General features: G+C 35.6%; 1 protein-coding gene across 2 annotated transcripts in view; it reads right to left on the bottom strand.

Moving 5' to 3' along the window:
• The window catches only part of LOC141544623 (uncharacterized), a 112,158-nt gene extending 90,241 nt beyond the window's left edge, over positions 1–21,917 (bottom strand). For both annotated transcript variants that reach the window (XM_074271015.1, XM_074271016.1), the window contains exon 1: positions 21,829–21,917. The gene's annotated coding sequence lies outside the window, so the exon portion shown is untranslated. The remainder of the gene's footprint in view (positions 1–21,828) is intronic.
• Between the last annotated feature and the right edge of the window lie 493 nt (positions 21,918–22,410).

Below are 22,410 nucleotides of genomic sequence, written 5' to 3'. Positions count from 1 at the left end.
CTTTTTAAAGCTATTATCCATGCTTTTTCTATTAGGAACAAAAAGTACACTGAATGAATGGGCTTCAAGACAAGTTATATTCTGCTGAGTTTTGCCTTTTACAAGTTAATTTTCAGGGAGAAGAAAGTCTTAGAAATAAAATCTGTTATAAAAATTTTAAACAGCAGGGGCTGAACCAAGATGGCAGAAAAGATACATATCTTTTTTTCTGACTTCTCCCCGTGTCACTCAAATTAACAACAAATTCACCCTCTGAACTAATTTTGGAGTGACAGAACTCACAAATATTTGGAGTGTAACAAATTTCCAGCAGAAGATAATTTGGAATATCTCCAGAAAAGATCTGTTTCAATCAAGCAAAGAGGGAGCGAGGCCAAGTGCGAGCTGGTGCAATGAGGACAGGCCAAGTAAAAAGGCAGTGCAAGACCCAGGGTGGTGGCACCTCCACAGCACCACACAATCAACTAGAGGAATCTATAGCAGTGCTGGCAACTCTGACCTGATGGTAAGCCAATAGATCAGCAGATTAGCTGTAAGCCATCTAATGCAAACACAAAAGACAAATAGTGAGTCCCTATACCTTAGAATAGTCACGGGACATGGCCAGGCCCACTCAGCACCGGAAGTTAGTCACTACTGATCCAGTGAGGCCATTGTTGCCTATAGATGAAGCTTGGATAATCTCCCCTTTACCCTAAAGGCAGATCTCAAACTTTTTTTTAAAACATGAGCAAAAAGGTGAAAAAGAATTCTGACCATAGATACTTTTTTATGGAGAAAGAGAAGAGTCAAAGCCTGAAGAAACTAAAAGCACATCATCTTGAGATGAAGCCCCAAAAAGTGATATGAATTGGTTCACATTTTACAGGGTTCTCTTGGAAGAATTCAAAAAGTATGTTAAAAGAGAGAAGAAAAATGGGGAAATGAAATGAGAACATTGCAAGAGGGTTTGGAAAACAAACAAACAAACAACAACAACAACAACAACAACAACAACAACAACAACAACAAAACCATAACATTTTCTAAAGAAAAAACCCTTATAAAACAGATTTGAAAACATGGATAAAGGACTCCTTGAATAACAAAATGTGTAAAATGGAAAAAGAATACAACTCCTTAAAAAACAGAATTAGTGAAATGAAAATGAAATCATAGAAGAAAGCAACTCATTTAAAATTTCAATTGTCCAAATACAAAAGAAAATTTAAAAAGTAACTGAGGAAAATAATTCACTAAACATTTCCATTTGGAAATCACTCAATGAGACATCAAAAATCAGTCAAGCAAAAACAAAAATAAGTGAAAAAACATATGAGAATATCATTGGAAAAAAAAACTGACTTGGAAAACAGATCTAGAAGAGACAATCTAAGAAAATGAAAACCATGATTAAAAAAGAGCCTCGACATTATCTTTCAGGAAATCATCAAGGAAAACTGCTGTGATGTCCTTGAACTAGAGAATAAAATAGCCACTGAAACAATTCATCCACCACCTCCTGAAAGAGTACCCAAATTGAAAACTCCAAGGGATAAAAGAGCTAAATTTCAGAACTATCAGACCAAGGAAAAAATATTGCGAGCAGCCTCAAATACCAAGAAGCCACAAGTAGGATTACCCCTGACCTTGCAGCTTTTAGCTTAAAAGCTCAAAGGACCCAGAATCTGATCCTCTCAAAGACAAAGGAAATTGGAATGCAACCAAGAATCAATTATCAGGCAAAATTGATCATCATCTCTCCGGGGTGAGCTTTCAGTGAAACAGGTAAAGTTCAGTTATTTATGAGGAAAAGACCAGAGTTTACCCCAAAATTTGAACTGCAAATACAGAACTCAAAAGAAGCATAAAAAGGTAAATATAAATGCACTCTTGAGAACTATATCTCCATTATGGGTATACTTAAGAGAATGCACGTATAATTTGGTTTTACTGTGATAATATAAAAAAGAAACTACAGATAGGAAGGGGGTTATACCGGAAAAAAGGAAAATGGAAGTTAAATGAGGGGAACATCTCATGAAGAGGCAAAGATGACCTATTATAATTGAGGGAGAAGAGGCAAAGATGACCTATTATAATTGAGGGAAAGAAAGGAAGGGGATGAACATTGTATGAATATTATTCTCATTGGATGTGGCTCAAAGAGAGAATATCAGACTATTTGGTTTCACAGAGAAACTTCCCTCACCTTGTAGAGAAGTGAGAAGTGAGAAGGGAAACATGACATGGAAAGGGAAAACATAAGTAGTGGGGGGAAAGTATAAGAAAGGGAAAGGGACTATAAAAGGGGAGGGCCATTTAAGGGAAGTGGTGGTCAGAAGCAAAATTCTAGGGAAGAGGGAATGAGGGAAAGGAAAGAGAAAAATACAATTTGGGGTAATAAGATGGCAGGAAATATAGAATTAGGCATTTTAACTGTGAATGGGAATGGGATGAACTCTTCCATAAAATGGAATCGAATAGCAAACTGTTTTAAAATCCAGAATCCTACAATATGTTGTTTACAAGATTTAAAGTACATTTAAAGCAGTGTGACACATTTCCGGTAAAGGCAAAAGGCTAGAGAAAGAATCTATTATGCTTAAAAAAGATAGCTATCCTGACCTCAGATCAAGGAAAAACAAAAAGTGATCTAATTAAAAGAGATAAGAAAATTATATCTTGTTAAAAAAAGATACCATTGATACCATTGATAATGAAGTAATATCAATACTAAACATGTATAAACCAACAGTTGTAGCATCTAAATTCCTAAAGGAGAAGTTAAGAGAGCTGCAAAAAGAAATCGATAGCAAAAGTATAATATTGAGGGATCTCAAACCACATAAATCAAACCACAAAATAAATAAGAAAGAAGTTAAGGAGATAAATAGAATTTTAGAAAAGTGAAGTATGACAGACTTTTGAAGAAAATTGAATGGATATTTTTTTTTCTTGGCAGTTTATGGAAACTATATAAAACTTGACCATGTATTAGGGCATAAAAACCACAAAATCAAATGAATAAAGGCAGAAACAGTAAATGGATTTTTTTTTTGAATCATGATGTAATAAAAATCACATGCAATAAAATGCCAGAGGAAAATAGAACAAAAATTAATTGGAAACTAAATAATCTAATCATGAAGAATGAATGGGTGAAACAACAAATTACAGATATAATCAATAATTACATCCAATTGAATGACAATTATGTGGCAACATATCAAAATTTGTGTGATGCAACCAAAATGATAATTGAGGGAAATTTTACAGCTCTAGATGTTTACTTGGATAAAATAGAGAAGATCAATGAATTGATTGCTAAATCTAAAAAAGAAAAAGTGAAAATCCCCTAATTAAATCCCAAATTTTAAGTTCTAAAAATAAAATGGGAGATTAATAAAATTGAAAGTAAACAAGCTATTGAATCAATAAGTAAAACTAAGAATTGGTTTTATGAAATAAACCAACAAAATAGATAACCTTTAGTTAATGTGATTAGAAAAAGTAAAGAGAAAACTCAAATTATTAGTCTCAAAAATGAAAAGGGAGAAATTTCCACCAACAAAGAGGAAATTAGAGCAATAATTATGAGTTATTTTACCCAACGATATGTCAATAAATCGGATAATCTAAATGAAATGGAGGAGTACCTACAAAAATATGGGCAATCTATATTGCCCAAGTTAACAGAAGAGGAAATAAATTATTTAAATAGTCCCATCTTAGAAAAAGAAATAGGGGGCATCTAGGTGGCCCAGTGGATAGAGCACCAGCCCTGAATTCAGGAAGACCTGAGTTCAAATTTGGTCTCAGACACTTAACACTTCCTAGCTGTGTGACCCTGGGAAAGTCACTTAACCCCAGCCTCAGGAAAAAAGAAAGAAAGAAAGAAAGAAAGAAAGAAAGAAAGAAAGAAAGAAAGAAAGAAAGAAAGAAAGAAAGAAAGAAAGAAAGAAAGAAAGAAAGAAAGAAAGAAAGAAAGAAAGAAAGAAAGAAAGAAAGAAAGAAAGAAAGAAAGAAAGAAAGAAGAAGAAAGGAAGAAAGAAAGAAAGAAAGGAAGAAAGAAGGAAAGAAAGAAAGAAAAGAAAGAAAGAAAAGAAAGAAGGAAAGAAAGAAAGAAAGAAAGAAAGAAAGAAAGAAAGAAAGAAAGAAAGAAAGAAAGAAAGAAAGAAAGAAAGAAAGAAAGAAAGAAAGAAAGAAAGAAAGAAAGAAAGAAAGAAAATGAAATAGAACAGGCTACTAATTAACTCCCCAAGAAAACATCTCTAGGGCCACATGGATTTACATATGAATTCTACCAAACATTTAAAGAACAGTTAATCCCAATACTATGCAAACTACTTGAAAAATAGGGAAAGAAGGACTCCAATCAAACTCCTTTTGTGACACAGATATGGTATTGATATCTAAACCAGGTAGTGTGAAAATGTTGTTATTGTGTAAAATGTTTTCTTGATCCTGTTTTCTTCACTCTACATAAATTGGTATCACTCTTCTCAAGTTTCTCTGAAATTATCTTTTATCACTTCTTAGAGCAGATTAGTATTATGCTTTATTTTTATACCATTGTTTGTTCAGCTGTTTTCCAAATAATAAAAATGTCAATTTCTTTGACACCTTATCCCCCAAAAAGTTTTTCTGGGGTTTTTTATATTCATAGGTCCTCTAACTCATTATTTGATCTCTTTCACCTATAGGCTTTAAAAAAGTATTTTGTTAGATTTGTTTTTTATTCTAGATTTTGGTCAGTTACAACTGAATTGACTAGCTTCAAGGAACTAAATCAATCATTGCACACTTCAATGAATTCCAGCTTATCACCCCCTTCATAAAAATATGGGACTTTGTCGATGATTTAGCTCTATGTCCATTCTCAGCAGAAAGTAGTTTTAGAAGATAGGATCATCACTCCTACTTCCAGGGGACTTTGGGCTCCATTGGTTTGTGGAGGAACTGGAATTGATTGATGAATGGACCCCAAATTATCCAGTATCTGGATGAGTCTCCTGTTACAATGTATTTAAGATGACCCAAATTTTTACATCTCAGATATGGGATTCCATGATATGTTCAGGCTGCTCAGTAATATACTCTACAGCATGGTTAAAAAATACAAAGATGTTTCTAACTACATATGCTGTTTTAAGGAATGGCATTGGAATCTAAATCATGAATGTGCTAGGAAGATATATTATATTGTAAAATGCTACAATTGTGTTTTATCCCAGTTAGCTATTAGAAATGTCTTCTAATTTATTACCTATGGTTGTTATTATTGAACACACATCCTGTGTGATGGTGCCTACTAAGGTTAATCACCACTGCTACAGGTCATGGAGATAACATCAAAGGAAAATTAGGAAACAAAAGCAGGAAAAGGAGAATTGTTGGATTACTCATTGCTGGAGTTCTGGCAACTATAGCAGTTATTACAACACTTACTATTTCAGCTTCAGCTCCTAACAATCTATTCAGATTGTCCAATTTGCAAATCAATTAGCAAAAAAAGTATCATTAGCTCTTAATAAAAAGAACAAATTAATATAGATACTGAATTAAAAGAAGGACCAAAGTTAATGGAACAATCATTAATATAGTTAGGGGATCATGTAAACAATTTGGAAACTCAATCCCAACTAACTTGTGATTATAAATTCACTCATATATATTTAATTCTTCAGATGGGATAATGATACCACCAAAGTGACATGGTTTCAAATAAGGAAGAAAATAAAGGGAGCTATATTTAATTCCAACCACACTTGAGATATATCTGAATTAACTGTCTTGGCAGAAAACATAGCAAAAAGCAGTGTCCCTGGAATTGATGCCGATAGCATAGCAAACTATGGCTAAAAAGTTTTGTGTTATTCTTATATTCATTGGCTTAGCACCTTGTGCTTTCCCATATGTCTTAAAAAGGGGGGAGATGTAGAAGTCCATGAACAGAAGGAGTCTATTCCAGGTGTTGCTTAAGACCTACTCTCTGTTAGGGCGAGCCCATGTAGGCTCATCATCTCTTCAATCTTTGAACAATCTTTGAAAGAAATTCTTGGGGTAAATTTAGGAGAATGTATACAACAGCAACAAGGCATTTCAACTACACTATTTATCCCTTAACAATGATTTAAGGAAATACTTGAGGTAGATACATTAGTCTGATCATTTCTACTACTTACTACACTGTTTTGAAAAGTACTTTGGTACTGATAAAGCATCACAACTATTTACAATTCTGTTGATGTTTATGAACATGACAACTAGGTTATTTACAATTCTGTGTTGATAATCATCTTGGTATTGATAGGTAAGATACATACTGAAATCTCAAAGTATTCATTGAGCATTAACTCTGGAATGTATAAGATGTCACCTGAAGATGTATTGTAACTCTAGCCAAAAGGGTATATTAAGCCTGGCACTCATGATTAATAAACGAAGACTGCAAAGCATATCTTCCACCTGACTTCAGAGATTCATTCACACTCTCAGTTATTCACTGAAGTTGGACGCCAACAATCTGTCTTTCAAAAACACTATTAACACAGCAAGAAGCAAGATTATCTTCCCAGGATTGGAGGCTCAGACTCCAGGAATGTGGAACACCCCAGGGTTGAGGATTGGGGTTCAGAGAAATGATTTATTTTCCCCATCCAACCTCTTACTACAAAGATGCTCATGTTTGGAATAAACACTAGAGGGTCTAGATAATAGATAATAGATAATAATAAATAGATAATAGAGAGTATTTCGATAAAGATTTTTGGCTCTTCTTTGGAAGTAACAGGACTGGAAGAAACAAAACTTGAGCTGAATCCATTCATTGGTAGTGATGGTGGTGCTTATTCTGCTGTACAGAAATATTCCTTATAGCCTCCAAAGGGGCCTAGCCATCTTCTCTCCTTCCCCTCAAGCACCACACCTCATCAACTACTGGTCCTTTATTTTTATAATGGTGGCTTTTTGTTTTTCAGGATCTGTGCAGGGATCGATTTTGGCAGAATTCATATGTTTCTCCCTCCTTACCTTCCTTCTCATTACCTTGGATGACATCAGGTGGTCCAATGTAGACTGAACATAGGCAGTTCTTCTGGACATATTTCTGCATTTGTCATGCTGCACAGGAGAGGTTGGATCAAAAGAAGAAGAAAATCAGAGGGCAGAAAACAGGCAAGCAGGCAACAACAGTGAAAGGTGAGAACACCGTGTCCACATTCAGCACCCTTAGTCCTTTCTCTTAAGTTAGACTCCTCTATCACAGGTTCGTTGGGGTTGCTCTGAATCACCTCAATCAATAAGAAGAAAAATTGTCCTGACCAGAAACATGGATAAACAAAGATAACCTGCATTGGTCCTTTCTGTCCTATGAAAAGAGCACTAGATTTGGAGTTAGGCAAAGAGCACTGGATTTGGAGTGGGGGAAGGGAAACTTAAGACACATGAGTTTCACTTTCTTTTCCTAGTAAAATGGGAATAATGATATTTGCATCTCCTTCACAAGGTTTTTAGAATTAAATGAAATAATGTAAATAACATACTCTGTAAACTCAAGTTTAATATTAAATAAAGGTGAATTGTAATTTTTTTAAAAAGTTAATTGTGTCAACAATAACTTGAAGATGCCACAAAGGTGTTTTTTTAAAGTGATTGTATCAAATGGTACCCTAGTACATTCCCAAGTAAGTTTTGCTATTCTTGATCCTGAACAAAGTCAGACATTCAAAACGACATCTTGCACATACCTTTCAGCAAGAACAAGGTGAAGAACAAGGTAAGTGGGCAAACCAGAATATAAGATTGGCATCCTTTCTGAAAAGCTTTTTAAAGCTGAAAATAAGTTATGTTTACCTGAGGGAAAAGACACTAATTTTAAAAGACACATAGAATTAAATCAGATTTGTTATAAAGGAACTTGAATGCACATATCAAATGGAAAAGGAAAAACGTAAGAGATCTATTCTCAAAAAGAGTCCATGTGATGAGATTTAGGTTTTGGGGTTCCCTTTAGTAGGCCTAGATTTGGGAATGATAAGGTCTAGATTTAGGGAACCAAAATAAGCTTAGGGTTTCTGGTGGTCAGAGAGTTAAATGATAAGGTCCAGTGGCAGGTTTGGGATTCAGGGAACTAAATGGAGAGGTTTGGATCCCCTCTTGGGATTTGGTGCAAAGATAGGGAATTTGGGGGAACTCCCTTCTGGCAACACAGGGATTCTCTATAAAGGAATTTACAGGCCTGAAAACTGAGATTTGTAAAAGATTTATTATAGGGATTGGAAAGTAATGTTAGAAATCCTGACAGAGAGGCCTAAGGTCTCATTAGGGAGATAGGTGAGGATAAAGAGAGGATAATACTGGAAGAGAATAGTATTCCAATAGGCAGAGGTTTCCTAGATATGGCATGGCATGGCATGGCATAGCATGGCATGTTTAGAACCTCTGCAAAGAGAGGATTCTAGTTTGGCTCTTTTATAATAGGAGCTTTGGCTACAAGCTGAAGGGGGCTAGTGGGTGGAATCTCAAGTTAGCTCATCTCCTAGCTGGGTTTCAGCTTGAGCTGGAATTTGAATAGAATGAGTTTCTTTAATTCAATAGGATCGGGATTCTTTTGCTATATAACATATTAAAACTGCCTGTTTCCCTTGGGCAGGGTCCCTCACTGAGGCAGAGTTAAAGATTTTCTCTTTCAAGGAGTTTTAGAGTTTCTGGGTTCCTTCTTCACATGCCAGAGATTTTAACCCAAAGGCAGAGTGAAATTAGTTTACTCTGACAACAGCTTGAAGATGCCCAAAGCAGAGGTGTCTTTAAATTAATGGTATCAAATGGTGTCCTGGTATAGTTTAGGGATCTCTCAATGAATCTTTATGCTAAAACTGAAAAACAAGGTTTTGTGGTAGAAGAACAAGATTGACTTTTTAATTCTCTCTTCTATCACAAAATCTTGCTTTTCAAATCAATGAACATACCATTTTAAGAGAGCAAATACATAATTATGAAAGTGAGACGATAGAAAGAGCTTTAGATTTTTAAATGATGTCATCTCAAAACATTTTACATTTTGAAATGAAATGTTAAATTTATTTTCAACAAAATAAATTAGGAATTTGAATTTTCAGCAGCCTGAAGATAAAACTTTTCAATGTAAAATTGTGACATGCAAGAACGGGGAATGATAAAAATCAAACTGATATTCATTTTTAGATAAGATCATTTATTTTGATTAAAACTGTTGTGCAACTTATGACATTTTAAGGGCAGAGTACTACTTAACCACTTGTAAGTAAACTTGATAAATTTGTATTTCTAATAATTTGTCTCATATTCCATTTAAATGGTTCAATGGAATATATTATGAGAAATGCTAAAACAAAATTCTGAAAAAAATATTCTAGGTGTAGGTAATGTAACAAATAAAATTAGACATCTGAATTGAGATTGGAACATTATAGTCCGACAATTGATATGAGACATTATAGTTACCCTTTCAATAATCTTTGAAATAGGTTTATCAATATTACTAGATTTAATTCAAACTATTTTGAACTACTTTTAGAAATATGAATCATATTTTTTTAGTGACATGACTAAGATAAGACATTACTTTAACCAGAAGAAAGGGAATAAACTATTGACTGCCAGGCTACATCCATAGAGGAGAAGACCAACACAAGTAGAGGTTGGCAAGGAAAGAGGATAACACAATTGATTGGCAGTGTGTGTTCCTGCAATTGCTCTCAATAAAAGAAGCAAAATGCTCCAAGAGAATCAAGGTTCCCAGATGGGAGCATAAGTTATTCAGGTCATTTCCCTGGAGGAGACAGCTCTTCTCTGAAGTAAGAGAACTTCTTATAATGCAAATTAACAGTGGCATTTATATTAGTTAGGTTATCTCAATGTATGTGCAGATTTATTACATATTACATACATACATTACCTAACTACTTTTTCAGGCGTGTGCTCTAAATGCTTTGTGTATTGGCAATTCACCACTTTTGTGTGATATTAATAAAAATGTGCCAACAGCCTAAGGTGGGAAGGAAGAAGGCAATGAGAAGGCGGCAGAATTGAAAGTCAGTAGAGATGTCACAAGACAAAAAAGACAAATAGAATACAAGTTAAGGACAGAGAATTGTCATTGAATACAATCAGTGTCTCACAGTACAGGCAGTGAGATATAGGACAATAAATCAGATAGCTCCTATATAGAAGCACTTAGCTGAAAGCTGAGAGTAAGCAGCAGCTAAGGCACAAGACTTGGGATTCCAGTTATTTTTAAGGAAGTTTAGTTAGGAGACCTGTCTTCTGGGACCTTAATGCTATTTGGTGATGAAAAGACTAAACTTGTCTCTTTGTAAATTCTTAGGTTGATGTGAAACGAAACTATTCTTAGGTTGATATGACATGAACCTGAGGGAGGAAAAGATAATATTTCCTAGGACACACACAGACCTAAAAAGGTCTAACCTGTAAACTTAACGTAACCTGAAAGGAATATAGCATCTTAAGAATTGCATTAAGCTATTGCAAGGGAAAGGAGGGAGTGAGAAGCCAGCATGAGGCTGAGCATGGTGAGCTAATAAGTAACTTAAGGGAACATCTACACTTTGAGGACATTGTTTATAAGGGAAGAAAGGGGGCATGGTATTACAATTTGGATTTCTGATTGGATACAGGTTTTTCAAAGACCTCCATCAAGGGTGGGACTGGAAGGCTGACATTCCCTGGTTGCCTCAGGGAGTATTACAATTTTATCTCCAGGCTTTCACTGTTACCTCACCTACCTACCCAGGACCTCATCACTAGAGGATTTTATATTGGGTTTCAGTGATTTTTCGTCTCTTCCCATTGTAGAGTTTATATCAACTAGAATGTATATACATATACATTGTATTAATAGAGAGCATTGTCAAATGGGAGAAATATTAGACTTGTTTTATTCATGAATGGAAGGTATAGATCTGCAAATTGAGTTTTGATGTAGAGAAAAAAAACTTTCTAACAGTAAGAAGGATCCCAAAGGGAAATAGGCTATTTTAAGAAAGACTGCTTTTAAGGTGAAACCAGTCTTTTAAGGGGAATATTTGTAGGGCCTCTTAGGAAATAATACCTTTTTAAAAAGATTTTAAAGCACAAATAAAGCACCAATTTGATTGCACAAATTTGATAGCAAGGTGATCCCTATGAACATTAAGAAACCTCACACTTAAAAGTTAAGGACTTAAAAAGAAGACTTAAAAGTTAAGGACTTAAAAACAAGTTAAATTGATTTAAGACAGTGAAGGACTCACACTTAGAATTTCTATTTTCATTTCAACAATTTTCTGTTTCTCTAAATTGTAATCATTCTTTAGGAGCAGGTTTCTTGGGGAGCTTGTAGAGGCAGCCTTCCTTTCAGTTCAGTTCAATAAAAACAAAATGCAGCCAGGAGTTGAAGTTCAGATCCTTTATTGTGTCCTTCAAAATCCTGAATCTTTTCCTGGGCCCAGTTAGCTTTCTTAGAGGCCTATCCCTCTCTTTGTTTCCCGCAAGCTCATGTGCAAATGGCTCCAGCCAGCACGAAGGTTGAAGTGGGATTGAGTCTGACTCTGAATACCCCAAGTAGTTTTCCCAAAGTCCTCCTTGGCCCTGAGAGCCTCTTGCTTATATGCTGCCCACTGAGCACACACCAATCATTTCATCACCAGGAAACCATTATTTGCTGTAGGATTAATTCAATGCTAAATTAGATTTAATCATTGTCTCCTCAATTCCACTCAGTACTTCAAGTTCTGGCCCATAACATCTCCTTGTAGGGTTAGATCAATCATACTGAATTAGGTAATTATATCCATTCCAGTGACTTAGCACCTTATAAGAATCCTAACACATTTCTATTGTCACTACCTTCCACCAATTAGTGATGAAAACCATCTCATTCCACTATGCTTTATACAATGCTTTTTATTTTTATTTTAGAGAAGCAAAGATTTTCCCCTCCTGCAGCAAGAATAATAAATGATTACTCCACCTAAAACTACATTTTAATTTAATACTCTAGTATTTGATATTAAGACATTTCTTCAACTCTGAAACTATATACCACTAAAAGGGAAAAATCCTAAAGATGTTTTTAAAAAGTAGTAAAGTAGTAAAACTAAAAATTATTTTGGAGACAAGTAAAAAAGTACCACTTGAGAAATCATAAAAGTTTTAACTATTTGTGATGACTAGAGAGAACCTAAAAGCAGTTACTAAAATGAAAAACCAAATAAAATACCATTTCAAAATAAACTTCAAATAAAATTCAAAGTCAAAACGAAAAGATAAGTAGATTTCCTGGGAAGAAGAAAGAAATGACAGATGATTGACTAAATCTAAGAGGCAAAAAATAATAATAATAATAATAATCTGCTTACAAGACTATCTGAGGCATATAGCAGCTTAGAAATTTTCGTCCCAAGTGAGGATGATTATGATTTGACATAGTCATAATCCAATAATCTTGCCTAGGACTGCAAAGATTGGGGCTAAACCTAGAGTCAAGTTCTCTTTCTAGAATCTCAACTATTATGATCATTAGATAAAAACAATACATAAGGCCTAGAAATACTGATAATAATCCTGTACTAGGGATTGGGAGTAAATAGGGAAGTAAAATACATCTGAAATTGACCTACCAGAAGTGTAAAATGGTAGGTGAATTTCAAGTGCATTGTACTTCCATGTTTGGCTGCAAAGCTGCAAGAGGATGCCTCTTTAAAAAACAATACTCAAAAAGGATGGAGATCATACACACTTGATCCACCTGTGGGCACTAAAAGGTGAAGGGAAAACCCCTTTTTCTTTCCTTTTACCTTGTGGCTCAGAGAAATGGGCTGTGGTATTTGTTTCTCTTCTGTTTTTATTTGGCCTTATCGGTTTCTAGGCAGAAGTGATAGAATCCCCATCAGAGCTAGGAGTTTAAGCCATGACAATATAGGATTCAGCAGCCAGCCAATTCAGTAGAAAAGCGTAAAGAATTCACATGCCTGGCTGTAACGTTCAGCCTACCTTTCTGGAGATCCTCTGGAAGGGCCATATATGAAAAGACTCAACTTGTCTCTTTGTAAATTCTTATATATGCTCTTTAAAAGAATGCAATTTGGAAATTAACTTCCCTGTGTATAATTTCTATGATTCATTGTATCTATCTGTATTGGACAACTAAGTGAGGTATTCTGAGAGAGCAACGAAGCTGATACTATAAAGTATACATGCAAAACCAGTTGCCTTCAGTTATAATCATTAATTACAAGCCTGCTTTTTGCCTGTCTTTATATGAAAATCATATTGTAAATCTTTATTTTAAACTGAAAATATGGATAAATAAAGTTTTCCAAGCACTTAGGATTTGCTTGGGACAGGAAAGTTCTTATTGAAATCATCTAAAGAAAAAAAAAATAGCATATATGTACATAAGGCTGTAGATATGCAACTGAACAAAATGTATATTGAGTTGCATTTTCTATGATTACTAGAAGCTTCTTTTGCTCTATATTGTGTACAATAGGTTGACCTGTTGTTTCTAGTAGTTTGGTTGGAGGCATGAAGCATGGAGTAGACACTATTTGCCCATCCTGGTACAAGGTAGTATCCCTATCTTCTGACATTTTCATTTGATTTCTCTCAACTCATTGAGTTCTCTCATCTCTCCTCTCCATCTCTCTCTTGCCTTGCCTTGCTTACTCAAATCCCAGCTAAAATCTTCCTTTCTACAAGACGATTTCCCCAATCCTCCTTAATACTGATGTCTTCCTCTGGTGATTTTCTAGTTTGTCTTGTATGTAATATCATGTTTGTACTTAGCTATTTTCACATTGTTGCTTCCGTAGGAATATGAGTGTGCTGACAGTGAGGACTTTCTTGTATCATTCTTTGTATACTCAGCTTTTAGTGCAATGTAAGTTACATAGTAGACAATAGATTTATTGAATGACTGTTACTCACACATAGCGCTCCATCACCTGTCATAAAGTATCTTCACTGGCTGTTCCCATACCTGGAATGCTCCTCACTTCCATCTCCTGGCTTCCTTCAAGTCTCAGCTAAAGTCTTGCCTTCTATACATGCTTTATCACCCTTAAAACTAGAGCGTTCCATCTGAGACTACTCCCACTTCAGTTTATAAGTATCTGATTTACACTTAGTTGTTTTGACCCATGTAATCTGACAATCTCTCTCTCTCCTTTCCAATGCATCATACTTCTTCAACATACATTTTGTGCTCCCAGAAATACCCTCATTTTCTATTTCCTCAACTTTCTCATTTCATACAGTATACTTCATCATACCTTGACCTGATACAAAGATAGTTAGACCTCTGATCACCAACTAATACAGCACTGCTGCCCTTATAAATTCTCAATTTCTTATTTGATCACACTCTATTCTCATCCCACCTCTTTGCAAATTTAAACCCTGTTCTTCATCCAGACCTGACCTCTAATCCCAGATTAGACCATCCCTTCTGGACTAGCTTTTCTTCTTTCCCCATTTTGATTCCCTGGCGAAGCATTCAATTTGTCTGTTCAACTCTACATACCCACTTATCAAATTGCCAACTGTATCTTTCTCAGACTCAGTCTTGAATCATTCCTGCCCTTGAATCACTCCTGCCCTGCACTGCCTTTGCCCTTATATACATGCTACAGAAAAGAATGCAACTGTGGGCTACTACTACATAACCTCAGCCGGGTTCTGAAAGACTATTTATCTCATTTAATCAATCAAATACTTTCAGCCACTGTCTTCTCCTTCACCTCTCTCACATGAAGAGGTGGCGCTTCTCCTTGCCAATGAAAATGCCTCTACACATACAAGCAATACCATTCTATCTCACCTATCATTTCTCTTTAAACATTCCTCTTCTCACTTAACTTCAATCATTCCCTGCATCCTGGCTATTCCCCTGCTTGCCTACAAACATCCCCAAAGAACCTTTACTTATTCAATCCATACCCTCTATCATCCCAAATCCCTACTGTCTTTTGTAGCTAAATGCCTTAAGAAGCCCGTTGACAACTGGTATCTCCACTTCCTCTCCTGTCATTTTCTTCTAATACTCTGTGTTCTATCTTCCAAATTCTTCAAAATTATTAGTGATCTCTTAATTGCCAAATCCAATGGTCTTTTTTCAGTTCTCATCTCTACCTCTCTGCAGTCTCCCTTGGTGATGAACTCCTCTGACTGACCTCGTCCAATGCAGGGGTAATCCCTGCTCCTTCATTTCTCTGTACCTATTGCTGACACAAATAGTAATGGTTTAATAGAAGCAACAACTTTTGGCCTTGGCACCTTTATTCTTCACATATTTCACCAGATGGGGTAGTTAGGTGGCATAATGAATAAGAGATCTGGGTCTAGAGTCAGGAAGAGTCATCTTGAGGGGCACCTAGATGGCAAAAAGGAAAAAGCACTTGCGCTGGAATTAGGAGGGTTTGAATTCAAATCTGTCTTTAGACACTTAACACTTCCTTGTTGTGTGACTAGGCAGACGAGTCACTTAACAAGGTTTGCTTCATTTGTCAAAATGAACTTAAGGAAACAGCAAACCATTCCAGCAACTTTGCCAAGAAAATTCCCTTCATTTTAGACATGACAGAATTTCAGCATAAGAGAATAGTATTTCCTCCCACATCATCACTAATGAAGAATAAGTTAGTTTTTGTTTTAAAATAAAAAGCAATTTTTCATTCATTAAAATTGAACAGGCACTTTCCAACAATGAGATGATTGATGCCAGTTCCAATGATCTTGTGGTGAAGAAAGCCATCTGCATCCAAAGAGAGAACTGTGGGAACTGAATATGGATCACGACTTAAACATTCTCACTCTTTTATTTTTTATTCACTTGCATTTTGTTTTCTTGCTCATTTACTTTCCTTTTTTTAATCTGATTTTTCTTGTGCAGCAAGAAAAGTATATGTTTATACATATTAGATTTAACATATATTTTAATATGTGTAACATATACTAGATTGCTTGCCATCTAGGGGAAAGAGTGGGGGCAAGGAGGAGCAATCTGAAACATAAGGCTATGCAAGGGTCAGTGTCAGATTATCGATGCATATGTTTTGAAAATAAAAAGTTTTATTAAAATAGTTTTAAAAAATTAATAGGCAGCAAAACCATTTTGCTGACAAATAGAGTAGCTGATCACTGGAATAGGTTAATTTCATGGTCAAAACAGTCAATAACTATAGCAATCTGTAACCCTGGCCCTCAGTTTCCCTTCTCATCCATGGGGTAAATATAGTACAACAAACTATTATTCACCCTTGTTATACAACTGTGGGATAGCCCTGGGAACAAATATCGCTGTTGGATAGCCCTGGGAACAAATATCGCTTTCAGAACATCATCCTGGGTGGATTTTGGCCAAATCCAACAGAGCAGAGTTATCTACATACTAGAGCAAGTTACTCCAGTAACAATTTTCTCACCCTTGACAAGCTCCAGAAGGTCTGGCTCCCCTTCTATATTTGCTGGAGAAAGTGAAGTTAGCGTCGTTGGCATGTAACCTTCTTTGCTCCTTGGGTTATTTAAGTCACATTTATGCTTATGCATAAATTGTCATCTCACACCAATCTGATCAATTGAATCAAATGATCTTGGGCGACATCTAGTGGTTCTGTCCAAGATTGCCCTTAAATTCTCAGTTAAAGCTCTTCACCCCTATTCTCTCACTCCAGCAGCCAAAGCTGCTCTGGCACAAGTTATATAGACTCTCTTCACTCAGGGTCTCATCATTATGACCCAGAACTTCCAGTTACCTTGTCTCTTTCTCCTGCTCCCGAATACCTTACAGCCTTACTCCACCAAGGTGATTCTATTTTAGAATGTTTTTTCCCTTCTATTCAGCCTTACCATGTGATTTTACCTTATGCTGCTTTGGCAGGACACCTCCTGCAAAGAGCAATTAAAAGAACTCTAAAGCTTCCTTGTTTCTCTGTTTGTCTCAATCCTTTGGTCTACCACATCCTTTATGTCTATCCAAGCTAATGAACACTTTGCAGTTTTTCAGGTGGCAATCTTCCACAGAGGCTCTAATTTGTTTCAGTTGTTTACAGCATATCATTATTGCTTTGCAAAAAACAAGAAGCTATTAACCAACATTTATTACAACTTATAATTGAAGTAAGAGATACATTATTAGTTTTAGGAGATCATGTAGATTACTCAGAACCACAATTTATGTTGACATGTGATTATAGGGGGAGCTAGGTGGGGCTGCTAATAGGGCACCAGCCCTGAACTCAAGAGGACCTGAGAGCCAATCTGATCTCCAACACCTAACACTTTCTAGCTGTGTGACCCTGGGCAAGGCACTTAACCCCAATTGTCTCAGAAAAGAAAGAAAAAAAAAAAGGAATGTTATTTTAGATTTCACCCTCTGTATGTCACTGCTGTAACATCCTTCTAAGAATGGTGTTAATATGGCAAACTTTGAAAAAATCATATGAACTGGGCTTCTACAAATCAATCTGACCCCAAAGGCATTGATGAATTCAGGAATTTGTTCCAGCAAGCCTTGATTTCTTGGCACTTTGCCTTCTCCTGCCATGGTTCTATTATCACTGCTCCTTTGTTGATATTTACATTCTGTTGCCAGATATCTTGGCTTTGTCAAGTTGCAGGGGGTGTGTACAAAACAGTTGGTGGTTATTGATCACCTGGTACTTCTGCAACAAATTGCCTGCTTCCCAAACAATCAGACTTGCTTAGTCTGTGATTAGTTTGCAGAATTCCAGGTCATTCTGATCTGGCACTGAAACCCTCCTTCGAGCCAGCCAGCAGACAGTCAAAGGCTGAAAAGGACTGGGAACAGATATGCTGGAATGGAATGGTAAATAGGCTGGATAGAAGGTGATACTTTATCTGAAAACATTAAAGTTTCTCTTTGAACCCTAAATTGACAGTCGCTTCATACTCTGGTTAATTTATCTACTTTTTGTTTTTCTTTTGTTTCCTTAGCAACTTTGTGGTTTTAGAGCTTAAGAGAAGGCTCAAAAACTACAAAACCCTTTGCACACAAATAAAGTCAGATCTAACCAATTAGAAAAATATTAAATGCTCTTGGCTAGGTAGAGCAAATATAATCAAGATGATAGTGTTACCTAAAATAATTTATTAGTTAAAAAGTTAAAATTTATTTAAAAATAAATTATTTAGTAGTTAAAACTATTTTAATGACCTAGAAAAAAATAACAAAATTCATCTGGAAAAACAAAAGGTCAAGATTTTCAAGGGAAGTAATGAAAAAAAATCAAATGAAGGTGGCCTAGCTGTGCCAGATCTAAAACTGTATTATAAAGCAGGGGTCACCAAAGTCATTTGGTATTGGCTAAAAAACAGACTAGTTGATCAGTGGAATAGGTTAGGTTCACAGGACAAAATAGTCAATAACTTTAATAATCTAGTGTTTGACAAACCCAAAGACCCCAGCTTCTGGGATAAGAATTCACAGTTTGACAAAAACTGCTGGGAAAATTGGAAACTAGTATGGCAGAAAGTAGGCATTGACCCACACATAACACAGTACACCAAGATCAGATCAAAATGGGTTCATGATTTAGGCATAAAGAATGAAATGAGAAGAACAGAGGATAGTTTACCTCTCAGACCTGTGGAGGAGGACCAAAATTTGTGACCAAAGAAGAACTAGAATCAGTATTGATCACAAAATACAAAAATTTTGATATCAAATTAAAAAGCCTTTGTACAAACAAAACTAATGCAGACAAGATTAGAAGGAAAAAAAGTGGGAAAATATTTTTACAATCAAAGGTTTTAATAAAGGCCTCATTTCCAAAAAGGCCTCATTTCTAAAATATATAGAGAATTGACTCTAATTTATAAGAAATCAAGCCAATCTCCAATTGATAAATGGTCAAAGGATATGAACAGACAATTCTCAGATGAAGAAATTGAAACTATTTCTAGTCATATGAAAAGATGCTCCTACTCATTATTAATCAGAGAAATGCAAATTAAGACATCTCTGAAATACCACTACACACTTGTCAGATTGGATAGAATGACAGGGAAAGGAAATGCTGAATTGTTGGAGGGGATGTGGGAAAACAGGGACACTGGTACCTTGTTGGTGGAATTGTGAGTACATCCAGCCATAATGGAGAGCAATTGGGAACTATACTCAAAAAGTTATCAAACTGTGCATCCCCTTAGACCCCAGCAGTGTTACTACTCCCAAAGAGATCTTAAAGAAGGGAAAGGGACCTGTATGTGCAAAAATGTTTGTGGCAGCCCTCTTTTGGGGGCCAGAAATTGGATGCCCCTCAATTGGAGAATGGCTGAATAAATTGTGGGATATGAATGTTATGGAATATTATTGTTCTTTCAGAAGTGACCCACAGGATGATTTCAGAAAGACCTGGAGAGATTTACATGAATTGATGCTGAATGAAATGAGCAGGACCAGGAGATACTTGTATACTTCAACAACAATACTACAGGATGATCAATTCTGATGGATGTGGCCATTTTCAACAATGAGATGATCCAAGTCAATTCCAATAGAGAAGTAATGACCTGAACCAGCTACATCCAGCAAAAGAACTCTAGGAGATGATTATGAACCACTACATAGAATTCTCAATCCCTCTAATTTTGTCCATTTGCATTTTTGATTGCCTTCAGAGGCTAAATGTACACTATTTCAAAATCCGCACAAATCTTTTTGTACAGCCAAACAACTGTTTGGACATGTATACATATATTGTATTTAATTTATACTCTAAAATATTTAACATGTATTGCCATCTGGGGGGAGGGAAGGAAGGGAAAAATTAGAACAAATGTTTGGCAATTTTCAAGGTTGTAAAATTACCCATGCATATATCTGGTAAATAAAAACTATTAAAATAGTAAAAAAAAAAAAATTGGACTGCTGGTATGAGGAGACAGAAAGTAAACTGGTCCTGGGAATTCAGCATGTAGAGACTGAGTTCTAAGCTTCCAGAATCCTTACAATGAAAGTCCTGGGGAAATTGACAGAATTGGAGACTGCATAAGTGAAGGGATATCCCTTACTGGAGTAAGCTCTCCACCAGAAATTCACTCTAAGGTCTCTGACTTCCTGATTTTAATTCCTACTGATAGTGAAGCCATAACAGGAGAAAGAAAGAGACATAGGCAGAAACAGAGACAGGGGGAGAGAAAGGAAGGAGACAGAAAGAAAAGACATGAATAAAAATTTGGTAACTACCACTAGTCATAGGAAAACTCTAGATGTGTTTTATCACTGCTCTCAGAAAACAAGTGACTACTCCCTGTAAACTGATCCAAACATTTTGGAGAGCAATTTGGAACTATGCCCAAAGGGCTATCAACCTGGGTATACCCTTTGATCCAGCAGTGTTTCTACTGGTTCTGTAGACCAAAAAAGATCATAAAATTGGAAAAGGATCTACATGTGCAAAAATATTTGTAGCAGTCTTTTTTATCGAGGCGAGCAATTGGAAATTGAGTGAATGTTCATTAATTGAGGAATGACTGAATAAGTTATGGTATATGAATGTTATAGAATATTATTTTTCTATAAGAAATGATCAGCAGGATGATTTTAGAAAGACCTAGAGAGAATTACACAAACTAATGCTGAGTGAAGTGAGCAGAACTAAGAGAACATTGTACACAGCAAGATGGTGATTCAGACCAATTCTCATAAATTTGTGATGGAGAAAGACATCTATATCTAAAAAGAGGAATGGGGAGACTTAATGTGAATCACAATCTGGTATTTTCACAATCTTTGTTATTTGCTTTTTGTTTTCTTTCTTTTTCTCCCCTTGTTGATGTGATTTTTCTTGTGCCTCAAGATAAATGTAGAAATATGCATAGAAGGAAAAAAAAAAGAGAGAAAGCTCAGCAAAAAATAAAATGTCTTGACCATAAACACCGGTGTTTCTCCTTTTCTTACTTTCATGGTCTCTATGAGTGCTAGCAGGTCTGTCATTGGTATTTCACAATAAAGAGTGATATTAGAAGCAAACTAGCAGAACATAGAATAGTTTGTCATTCAGATCTGTTGAGAAGGACGAAATTTGTGACCAAAGAAGAACTGGAACTCATAACTGAACACCAAATACATAATTCTGATTATATTAAGTTTAAAAGTTTTTGTACAAACAAAACTAATGCAGACAAGATTAGAAGGGAAGCAATCAATTGGGAAAACATTTTTACATTAAAGAATTATGATGATAAAGGGCTCATTTCTACAATATAGAGATTATTGACTCAAATTTATAAGAATTCAAGACATTCTCCAATTGATAAATGATCAAAAGGATATTAATTTTCAGGTGAAGCAATTAAAACCATTTCTAATATATGAAAAGGTGCTCTAAATCACTATTGATCAGAGAAATGCAAATTAAGACAACTATGAGATATCACTACACATCTCTCAGATTGGCCAAGATGATAGGAAAAGATAATGATGAATGTTGGAGTGGATGTGGGAAAACTGGGACACACACAATGTTAGTGGAATTGTGAACCGAATTAGCCATTCTGGAGAGCAATTTGGAACTGTGATCAAAAACTTATCAAACTGTGCATGCCCTTTGATCCAACAATCTTTTTGCTGGGCTTGTACCCCAAAGAGATCTTAAAAGAGAGAAAGGGACCCACATGTGCAAAAATATTTGTGGCAGCCATTTTCAAGAAACTGGAATCTGAGTCGATGTCCCTCAGTTGGAGAATGGCTGAATAAGTTCTGGTATATGAATGTTATGGGATATTATTGTTTTATAAGAAACAATTAGCAGGATGGTTTTCGAGAGGTCTGGAGAGACTTACATGAACTGATGCTAAGTAAAATGAGCAGAACCAGGAGATCACTGTACACAGCAACATGCTGATCAGTTCTGGACATGACACTTTCCAACAATGGGAATGCTGAGGCCGGTTCCAATGATCTTGTGATGAAGCGAGCCATCTACATCGAGAAGGGATTGTGGGAACTGAGTATGGATCATAACCTAACATTCTCTTTTTGTTGTTGCTTGCTTGCATGTTGTTTTCTTACTCATTTTCTTTATCTGATTTTTCTTGTGCTGCAAGATAATCGTATAAATATGTTTACATATATTGGATTTAACATGTATTTTAGCATATATAACATATATTGGATTGATTGCAATCTAAGAGAGGGAGTGGGGGAAAGAAGGAGAAAATTTGGAACACAAGGCAATGCAAGGGTCAATGTGGAAAATTATCAATGCATATTTTTGAAAATAAAAAGTTTTAATTTAAGAAACAAACAAACAAACAAACAGAACACTTTTTGACCTCTCCCAGCCCTATTTTATGTAAGGAGAAAATCACATCCAGAGAGGCTGAAAGAATTTCCAGGTCATGCAAGCAAGAAGTGGCTTTGAT

The sequence above is a fragment of the Sminthopsis crassicaudata genome, chromosome 5 (assembly GCF_048593235.1).
Source record: "Sminthopsis crassicaudata isolate SCR6 chromosome 5, ASM4859323v1, whole genome shotgun sequence".
In the NCBI taxonomy this organism is placed as follows: domain Eukaryota; kingdom Metazoa; phylum Chordata; class Mammalia; order Dasyuromorphia; family Dasyuridae; genus Sminthopsis; species Sminthopsis crassicaudata.
This window is presented reverse-complemented; position numbering and strand designations above follow the sequence as displayed.